This window comes from Hordeum vulgare, chromosome 2H (genome assembly GCF_904849725.1).
Source record: "Hordeum vulgare subsp. vulgare chromosome 2H, MorexV3_pseudomolecules_assembly, whole genome shotgun sequence".
Classification (NCBI taxonomy): Eukaryota; Viridiplantae; Streptophyta; class Magnoliopsida; order Poales; family Poaceae; genus Hordeum; species Hordeum vulgare.
The window spans coordinates 205,140,099-205,150,940 of NC_058519.1; the positions used below are offsets into that span (position 1 = coordinate 205,140,099).

The window sequence follows — 10,842 nt, forward strand, 5'->3', positions numbered from 1 at the left end:
CACTCTTATTACATCAAACCACTCAATCGTCAAGTGTAAAAACATCGAAGTACATCCGCATTCCAAGCACGAGGTTCGTCAATTCTCTTCTTGAGGTTGAAGAGCTGGTAGGCCCCATTGTTCAGCACTTTGGTAATGACTAAAGGACCTTCCCATGCGGGGGCGAGCTTGTGAGGCCGCTGCTGATCCACTCGGAGCAACAGATCAACTTCGTGGAACGACCGACTCCTAACAAGCCTTGCATGGAAACGGCGCAGATCCTGCTGGTATAGTGTCGACCAAATCAAGGCCAATTCGCACTTTTCTTCCAGAAGATCTACACCATCCTGTCGCGCCTGTTCGGCTTCAGCCTTAGAATAAAGCTCTACTCGGCAAGAATTGTGAAGGAGAGCACTTGGCAAAACGGCTTTGGCTCCATATACCAATAAGAAAGGAGTGACTCTAGTCGACTGGTTGGGATTTGTCCTCAAGCCCCACAGAACTGACGGTAATTCAGTAACCCAAGCTTCAACTGCATCTTCCAGATCTCGCATAAGTCGAGGCTTAAACCCTTGAAGGATAAGGCCATTCACTCGCTCAGGTTGACCATTAGTCTGAGGGTGTGCGACGGATGCGTAATCCACCTGAGTGCCTTGGGAGGAGCAAAAGTATCTGAATTCTTCCAAGTCGAAGTTGGAACCATTGTCTATGATGATACTGTGGGGAACTCCATACCAAAACGTTATTTCCTTCATGAACTTGATCGCAATGCGTGAATCCAGCTTTTTATGGGTTTAGCTTCAATCCACTTGGTGAACTTGTCGGCCACTACAAGCAAATGTGTGAATCCACTCTAGCCCGTTCAAAGAGGACCGACCATATCCAGACCCCATACAACGAATGGCCAAACGAGTGGAATAGTCTTCAGAGTAGAGGCGGGCTTATGTGACAAGTTTGAGTAAAACTGGAATCTTTCGCAGTGATCCGCGATTTCCTTGGCCATTTCATTAGCGTGCGGCCAGAAATAGCTAGCTCGATATGCTTTGGCAACTATCGTACGAGAGGACGCATGATGACCACAGGTCCCCGAGTGAATTTCCTCTAGAATCAATCGACCTTCCTCGGGAGAGATGCAACGTTGAGTTACGCCAATTACACTTTCTCCGTAAAGCTGTCCAACCATTACAGTAAATGCCTTGGACCTGCGGACAATCTATCAAGCCTCAACCTCGTCTTTTGGGAGTTCTTGCCTCAGTATGTATGCAATGTATGGCACAGTCCAATCACGCGTAATCACCAGAATCTCCCTGACCATATCGACGAATGCTGGGACATCAACCTCAGTCGCATTGGAAGCGCTTATCGCTTGCAGGGGTTCTTCAGTGAAGGGATCTTCTTGCACCGAAGGAGAATGTAAGTGTTCCACAAACACATTGCTAGGTACACGTTTTCGAGTGGATCCAATCTTGGCCAGGTCGTCATCTGCTTGATTCTTCACTCACGGAATATGATGGAGTTCCAAACCTTCAAACTTTGTCTCAAGCTTTCTCACTACATGGCAATATCCAGTCATGGCAAGGTTCCTAACATCCCACTCCTTTATCACTTGATTGACCACCAAATCCGATTCACTGTATACCATCAGGCGCCGGACGTCGAGTGAAATGGCCATACGTAACCTGTATAGGAGTGCCTCGTATTCAGCTTCATTATTGGAGGAATCAAAGTGAATCTGGAGGATATAGCTGAGCTTGTTACCCTTTGGAGATACCAGTACCACGCTGGCACCAGACCCATTCAACATTTTATAGCCATCAAAGAACATGGTCCAGTGTGTCGAGTGAATTTGAGTTGGTTTCTGATATTCTACCCACTCGGCCAAGAAAGCGGCAAGCACATGTGACTTGATTGCCTTCTTTGCTTCAAATTTGATATCAAAGCATAGGAGTTCGATGGCCCATTTGGCTACTCGACCATCCACATCTCGATTGTTGAGGATTTTGGACAATGGAGCATCACTTACGGCTGAGAGTGAATGATCTTGAAAGTAGTGTGCCACCTTCTTCCCTGATAAATCTATACCATGGAGGAGCTTCTTATAATGAGGGTACCTTTGCTTCGAAGGAGTTAGCACTTCAAAAATATAGTAGACTGGACGATGGACTTTGTAAACCTTGCACTCTTCTTCTCGCTCGACAGTTGGAACTGTGGTGACGCCTTGATTAGTAGCTGCAATGTATATGAACATGGGTTCTTTGTTGTGCGGAGCAGCAAGCACCGGTTGGGTGGAAAGTAGGTCTTTTAGCTCGACAAATGCAACTTCTGCCTCGGGAGTCCACTCGAACACATCAGACTTCTTCATGAGTCGGTATAAAGGCAATGGCTTCTCTCCGAGGTGAGAAATAAACTTGCTCAACGCGGCCAGGCAGCCGGTGAGCCTCTGGACATCGTGCACGTGCTCAGGGATTTTCATTTGGACGATGGCGCCGATATTCTCAGGGTTGACATCGATCCCCCGCTCGGAAACGAGGAAACCGAGTAACTTGCCACCACGAACTCCAGAAATGCACTTAGCCGGATTCAACTTGATAGCATATTTCCTTAGATTGGTGAATGTTTCTGCCAAGTCAGTTAGCCGGTTGGAACCTTTGCAAGACTTGACTACAATATCATCCATATAAGCCTCGACAATACAACTTGTTTGATCAAGCAGGCATTTCTGAATCATATGCATGAAAGTAGCGCCAACATTTTTCAAACCAAAAGGCATGGTGATATAGCAGAAACACCCGAAGGAGGTAATGAAGGTCGTCTTTATTTCTTCTAGACCAAACAAACGGATCCGACGGTAACCAGAGTATGCACCGAGAAAATATAAATGCTCACATCCTCCAGTTGAGTTGACAATCTGATCGATGCGGGGGAGCGGAAAATGATCTTTCAGGCAGACTCGATTCATATATTTAGATACACATGCGGAGAGACTTGTCCTTCTTAGGGACCATGAGGACATTCGCAAGCCACTCGGAGTGGTAAACTTTGCGTATGAACTTTGCATCCAAGAGTAGAGCCACCTCTTCGCCGATGGCTTTCCATTTCTCTGCTGCCGACCGAAGCAAATGCTCTTTGACGGGCTTTGATTTTGGGTCAACCCTCAGTCGGTAATTAGTCGGTTCCATAGGTACAACCGACATGTCAGAAGGCTTCCATGTAAAGATGTCCCAGTTCTCACGGATGAACTGGATGAGCGCGGCTTTCTATTTTCTGTCGAGTGTCGTCGAGATGTTGGTCGGGGCAGCATTAGGATCTGTCGGTTGAATGTTCACTTTCTTCACGTCACCTGCCGACTGAAAAGCAGTCCAAGAAGCGGGCTTCTTGGAGTGCATCAGATCAGCAGGATCAACGTTCTTCCGGTATTCTTCCGACTCAACCACAGCCATCTGCTGGTCCGCAATCTTGGAGCCTTTTTGTATGCACTCCTTAACCCTGTGACGATTCCCTATGAGTGTGATCACACCCTTGGGTGCAGGCATCTTCATCTTGAGATACACCTAACATGTGCGGGCCATGAAACGGGCATAAGCTGGACGACCAAGGATGGCATGATATGCTCTCTGGAAGTCACAACTTCAAACATTAACCTCTCCTTGCGAAAATTCTTGTGAGTGTCGAACACCACGTCCAACGCTATCAAGGCGAGTGACTTAGCCTTTTGCCCAGGAATGACTCCATGGAACTGCATATTGCTCTCGCTGTGTCGGGACATCGGAATGCCCATCCCCTTGAGGGTATCCGCATACAAATGTTCAACCCAATTCCTCCGTGCATCAAAACCTTGCGGAGACGAACGCCTTCCACGATTGGATCCACCACCAAAGCTTGTCGACCAGGGGTAGTGACGTGAGCCCGGTGGTCTGACTGGTCAAATGTTATAGGTGTCTGAGACCACTTGAGGTACGTGAGGGTGGTGGTAACAGCCAGGTTGACCTGTCTGTTTATAACCTTCAATCGACTTTTGCTCTCACATCGGCAGAAATCATCAAAGTGGAAAATCATTTTTATCTTCATCATCCTCCTTTTCAGGAGTTTTCTCACTCGGTCCAGCTTCTTTGAACAGTTGAATCAGCAATCTGCATTACCTAGTGGTATGCTTGGGAAATATCAAATTTCCCTCCTCATCTTTCTTCGTGTGGATTGCACATGGCAAATCTAGGACATCCATGCCCGACTGATTCTTCGACTTCTTGGGGGGAAATTGCCCTTTGGGCTTTCCCTTATTCTTTCCCTGTGCCTCGAGAGCGTCCGCTTCTCTCTGAGCAAAACCATCAGCTTTGCATTTCTGCTTCTGATTAGAATTACCACCACGAGCATCATGTCGTCTGCCTTTCCCTTACCGCTGCGGAGGCGGTCTTCCTATTCACCGTTGGCATACCGAGTGGAAATCTCCATCATGTTGCTTAGGGACATATCTCATTTTCGACCAAAATTCACATAAATCTCTCTGTACCTAACACCAGCCTTTAAGGTGCAGACGACTTGATGCTTGGAAACATTTTCCATCGTGTGATGGATTGTGGTCCAACGGTGGATGTAATCTCTTAGAGTTTCACTCGGCTTCTCTACACAATGTTGTAGCTTACACAAACCAGCAGGACGTTTGCATGTGCCCTCGAAATTTTTCATGAATACTCGGGCAAGGTCCTCCCAGCAATAGATGCTAGAAGGAGCCAACTGATTCAGCCATGCTCGGGCCGAGCCATCCAACATCGGAGGCAAATGCTTCATGGCAACGTTGTCATTTCCTCCACCAATCTGCACTGATACTCGGTAATCATCTAACCATGTTTCAGGCTCTGATTCTCGTGTAAACTTGCTTATTCCAGCCGCGAACATGAAGTTGGGGGGAATATCAATGGATCGAATTGCTCTGCTAAAGCACTCAGGGCCAGAGACAACGGTGTTCCTTCTACTTGGATGATCTATGTCATAACCATCTCTATGAGCCCTGCCCGTGTAAATCCGCCTCTGTGCGTGTACATTCCTCGCATAGAACCCAGGACTCCGCTCATCGCCGAATGGGCGTCTATCGTCGTAGTGTCGGGGCACATACAAACCACTCCGCGGGAGAGAATGCACTCGACGGCGGTCATCATGGTGATAACGGGGAGCAGACTGATTTCTCCCTTGATCTTTGTACTGATCCTCATGGTAACCTCCGCCTCTGCAACGCAGAGGTGACCCTGGACTATAAACTGACCGAACTGTGTCTGACCTGGGTGAGTTACTGTGTAATCTATTGAGCGATTAAGAAACAACCGAATTTTGTTGTTGCGTTGCGTGAAGAAATGTATGAATCAGCTCCAAATCTGTTCCAGCCTATGAATTTGACGGGTGAATGGAATCTGCTATCTTAGTGGCGGTTGTAACATTCAAAACTAGAGTACAGAATACCTCAACGTTGTTGTGAGGTCCACTCGAAAACAATTGTTGTTGATGTCGACCGGAAACTAGAGGATGTTGGCGCGCATGCTCACTCGACAGTCCTCCAACCTCGCGTCCGCCGCGGCCAAAAACAGACGGGCTTTGTTGTGAAAACGCCATGAAAAACTCAGTCATAGGATCATAGCTCTCGCACTCGGAAGAGACGTCACACTGATCTGACACCGAGTCGAACGCGCCGCGAAGTTATTCGGCGGGCTCAATAGCTGCAATCTATGGAGATGATCTTGGACGAGACGTCGCATGCCTCACCCATCGCTGGAGTCGCGAGCAACCGGATCACTTGTGGCAACAAACAACGGGGAAAGCAATCGACACTAGAGTCGACGATTCCCGAAGAAGAACACCGCAAGAACTTGCACGGAAGTGTGTTACCCTGCGGATCAGGATCGCCTCAACGTCTAGACGCGCCTCCTGAAGCCATGCCGAGTCATCGGCGACAAAGGTGAGCGCGTCGAGATGGATCTCGCGGCCCAAGAACGAACCACCACCGAAAGATTTGACGAATAAGAAAGTCACAAACTCGCCGAAAGTCGCATAGACGCCTGCCCCGTGGTGGGCGCCAACTGTCGTGGGAACGAGCCTGACAGTAGATGTGAGGGGTATGTAAGGAGAGGGAAGGGTCCTAGCTACGCCGAGTTTGTACACACGATGTATGCGTTCAGGCCCCTCTCGTGGAGGTAACAACCCTATGTCTCAGTGTTCAGGAGTTCTTGTCGTGTGGAATATGTGTGTTACAGGGGCTGTGAACCCTTGTGCTAGAGGGGAGGGATGGCTTATATAGAGTGCGCTACCCCTCATCAAGATCGGGTAACCAAGGGTTCGATTAGTGGAGATAAAGGTGTATGTTACTGCTAACGTACGCAATAAATGTTGCTTATGACGACCAGTCGAATGCCCGCTCAAATCCTGTGATCACCCTTATTTTCACCCAACATTTGATCCTGTTAGATCTCATAGTAAGTGGACAAAGTCATCTTGCCCAAAACTACATCAAACACCGATTTCCCAAAGTTGCTGATTTCACCAGTTATTAAGTTCTCCTTGTGCTAAAACCTTTACCACACCTCACCCTAACCCCCACCTACTTCCAGTAAACTTCTTGGCACACAGCTCCATGATTGCATGGGTGAAACACCCACTTCCACCCTTTGTACAGCCCCATTCCCACCTTTCTTTCTTCTCTTTGTGACTCCTCGCTAGAGGCAGAGCATCCCATGCCTCTTTCCTCCATAATTTATTCCTTCTGCACCTAGTGGACACTTGAGGATGCACCAAAGTGCGCCGAAGGAATCATCATGCCGACCAAAAGCGCGCTGTGGAGCGCGCTACAAGATAGGCCGAGGGTGGACTTCGCGCCCTATCCAGCCCCTGCCCACCTCGAGCTCCTAGCTCACGCGAGTTGATGCACCTTGACATCCACAACACGCTGGTCTGTCGGCCCCCTCCTCTCTGACCCTCAGACGGCTCCTCACACGCGCGCGTGAAGCTGCCCCTCTCAGCTAATTGCGGCCCTCGCACGCGCGCTCACCTTCACTCCCCCTCTTGCTCACCTGGTCATAGGCCACGTCCAGGAGCACCACATACTCGCCCATGCTCTCTCTTGTGGCCTCCATCGCTTGTGCGCCCAGCTCCAGCGGTCACGCCCACGGTGGACCATGGGCTGTCTATAAAAAGGCACCCCGAGCCGCTCCAGCCCCTCTAGTCTCTCTCTCACACCCAATAGCCCTCTGACACCCTCCATTTGATCCCTAGAGCCCTCGAGATCGAGATCAAGCTCGGGACTGCCACCGTTCGGCCAGTGTGAGCCTCCTCCGCCCCCCCCTCTTTTTCACTGGATCTGGAACCGTAAGAGACACGTGATTGTTTTACCTCTCTTCCCCGTTCATTTGCAACTAGGAATACTCGGTGGTGACCTCTTCCCGTAGCTCTCCACCGCGACCTCCTCCTCACCGATGACCCATGCCTCTCCGGCGACCAACTCCGACAGCCCTCGAACAGCGACTCCATACTGATTCCATCCACAGCTTCATCGAGCCCTGTAGTTCCTTCTCTCACCAAAGGTGAGCTTGTCGTCCTCCCTGTCGCGGGGTTGGAGATGAGAGGCAAGCTCCGCTTGTCGGCCCCGCCCCGCGTGTCAGTTCTAAACAAGACACACGTGTGCGTCAGCTCGCCTAGGCCGGGTTAGCTGGTTGGGCCTGGCTCGGCTCACTATTTTGACCCTGGGCATAGTAGCCCTTTTCTTGTTTTCTTTTTCGGCATTATTTCCAAAAAACCTCTGGCTAAAATAATAGTCCAAATGCAATGATTCTAATTTCAAAAAAATTGTAATATTGCAATCTATTTAATTGTGCCACTTGTGCAATTTTTTATAGGAAGCTTTATACAGTGTTTTCATTTAAAACCTTGTTTTAAGCATTTTAAGTATCTATTAAAATGCCTTTTGCAACTTTTCACACTTCACAGCCAAAACCTAATAATTTTTACAAAACTTACATTCACCCTACTATTTTACAAAAATGGGTGGACATTTTTAGTAGTGATTTATTTTCCCTATTTTAGCCATGGTCTTATTTTTACTATTATAATTGCGACGGTAGATGGCATTGTTGATGAAGAAGTTAGACCAGAAGACTTTGAAGAGCCCGGAGCCTTTGTTGAGCCAGAAAAGCAACCCCTTGACCATGACTTGAAACCATTTTTATGCATGTCATATGGCACTTTACTTTGTTGCATTTTAATCATGTTGAATCGGTGAGCACCTTGGTGGGTTGTCTTCGATAACTCCTCGTTGATACTTGCACTGAGCATGAACCTACCTTCCTATGAGAGTTGTGCGGGTGGGAAGTAGTTAGGGTGCTATGTAGTTGCTAAGCAAATTGGTTGGGAATAGGCATGGTGACGGAAAAAGATGATTTCAAAGACTTTTCCAAAACCCCGTCGGGTGCCACTAATGCCTGAGGGAGATGGTATTGTGTTAGGTAACCACTTGAGAAATAAGTTGTGTACCGAGGCAAGATGTGTGTGTGTTCTCAAAAACGGATTAGATTTAAGATGTGTTGACCATCCCAACCTTACATGCGCAAACACGATACCCCTTATGGGATGGGGCTTTGTTGATTACTTTGTTCGGTACTAGCACAGAGCCCACATTAATAATGGTGGGAGTGACATGGTCACTCCCGATACAAGGTCTTGCATTGCATTCGTTAAACGGTAGCTTCCGTGCCCTTCTTGTCAGAAAGGACAACCATGGGCTGTTTTTACAGACACAGGTCACACTGTTGGTCCCTTCATGGCTGATACTTGTGATGTACATCATGGGGGATATGTGCCAACAAGTGGACTCTTTGTTAGTGTCGTTAGGGGAGAGCCATTTCTCGGGTACTTACCTTGGGTATGAACAATTCCGCGAGTCCTGGCTTGACACTGAAGTTTCCCGAGTCTTGTGGGTAAAGTGTGCAACCTCTAAAGAGTGTCAAATTATTCAAATAGTTGTGTCCACGGTCATAGACAGTTGATGGACTTGCTTACACTATGTCTAGATGTTTTCACAAACTTGGTGTGTATGTGTGTGCGTGTGAGAAATATGACACTTGAGCTAACGCAGATGACTTGATGATACATCTCCAACGTATCTACATTTTTTGATTGTTCCATGCTGATATATAATCATTCTAGAATAATATTAGGGTATTTATTTATGAATTTATATTATTTTTGAGAACTAACCTATTGACCCACTGTCGAGTGCCACTTGTTGTTTTCTGCATGTTTCTCACATTTTAGGTTTTCCATACCAAACGAAGTACAATTGCCCTGAAACTTTTTGATGATTTTTATGGAACAAATCAGACCAATGGGAATCATAAGAAGGCTGGTGGCCTGACCACGGGCCCACAAGCCAACACGGCGCGGCTTGGGGGCGCCCTGATGGCTAGTGCCTTCCTCATCGCCCTCCCGACTCTATTCTTTGGCTTATAAATTCTCATCTACCCTAAAAACATCGGAGGGAGTCCCGAAACACTTTTTACGCCACCGCAAGTCTCTGTTCTGACGGGAGGCCATCTCGAGCTCCGTTCCGGTACCCTGTCGAAGGGGGATCGATCATGGAGGGCCTCTTCATCAACCATGATGTGCTCATGATGATGTGTGAGTAGTTCAACATAGACCTACATGTCCATAGTCACTACCTAGATGGATATCTCTCTCTCTCTCTCTCTGTGTGTGTGTGATCTTCAATACAATAATCATCACATGTTCGCTTGATCCATATGATGTAATTCCTTTTGTGCGGTGCATTTGTTGGGATCCGATGAATTGTAGGTTTAGGTTCAGATTATTCATGATAAATATTTGAGTCTCCTCTGAATACTTATATGATTCTTATGTGCATGCTTATGGTAGCTTCCTAATTCTCTCTGATCTATTGAAATAGTTTACTTCTTTGCTAGCTTTACTTGCTAGTTTGTTTGTCCTGATTGTCACTTTCCTTGCTCGGTCACCACGTCTGAGGATATTACTAAGTTGTGTGACTTCTCAAATACTAATAATAATGATTTTATTAGTACTCCTATACCACACTACTAGGGTAAAGCCTATACACAGGACCTTAGTAGTAGCGCTGGAAAAAATAGCACGTTGCTGCTAATTAGCAGTAGCGTTGATCCAGTTGAGCGCTACTAGTAAGAGCTTAGCAGTAGCGCTGCTTCTCAGGAAAGCGCTACTACTATGTGGGACCAGACGATGCCACCGACGGTAGCTATAGTAGCAGCGTTGTCCATAAGCCGGCGCTACTGCTAAATTTTTAGTGGTAGCGCTTTGTTTTGCACCACCGCTGCTGCTATTTGGCCCCTGTTAGTAGTAGCGCGCTTCTGTAACCAGCGTTACTACTACAATAATAGCAGCATCGCTTTCTGGTATGCAGCGCTACTGCTAGATGCGGCTGGTGCCACCTTTCTACCCCTCTCCCCCTCCTCTCCCCAATTTTGACCTACCTCCCCCTCCTTTCCCCTCTCCACTCTCCACTCTCCACACCATTGTTGCTCTTCTTCTCTCTTCCTCCTACCTCTATTCTCTCCTCATTAATGTCCCCCTCCACCATAACTCTTTTCCATAAACGGCCTCTCTCACATCTCTCTTGGTCCTAGCTAGCTACCTCTCGTCCTCTCCCCATTAATGCCCCCCTTACCATAACTCCCTCTCCATTAGTTAGATAAGAGCATGTCTAGTAGAGCCCTTAAACCCTCAACTAAACAGAAATAACTGTTTTTTTACGGGTTGAAACAAAAAAATGGCAAATAATAGAACCCCTAAACCCTTAAAAAATATAGATTGGATCTGGGGTTGCCCTTCCAATCTGTA

General features: G+C 47.5%; 1 long non-coding RNA gene across 1 annotated transcript; it reads left to right on the forward strand.

The window, feature by feature from the left end:
• The first annotated feature begins 7,036 nt into the window (after nucleotides 1–7,036).
• LOC123429933 lies at nucleotides 7,037–7,882 on the forward strand. The gene is made up of 2 exons (XR_006622784.1): nucleotides 7,037–7,281; nucleotides 7,378–7,882. It is a non-coding gene; the product is annotated as an uncharacterized LOC123429933 (long non-coding RNA).
• Nucleotides 7,883–10,842: the final 2,960 nt, after the last annotated feature.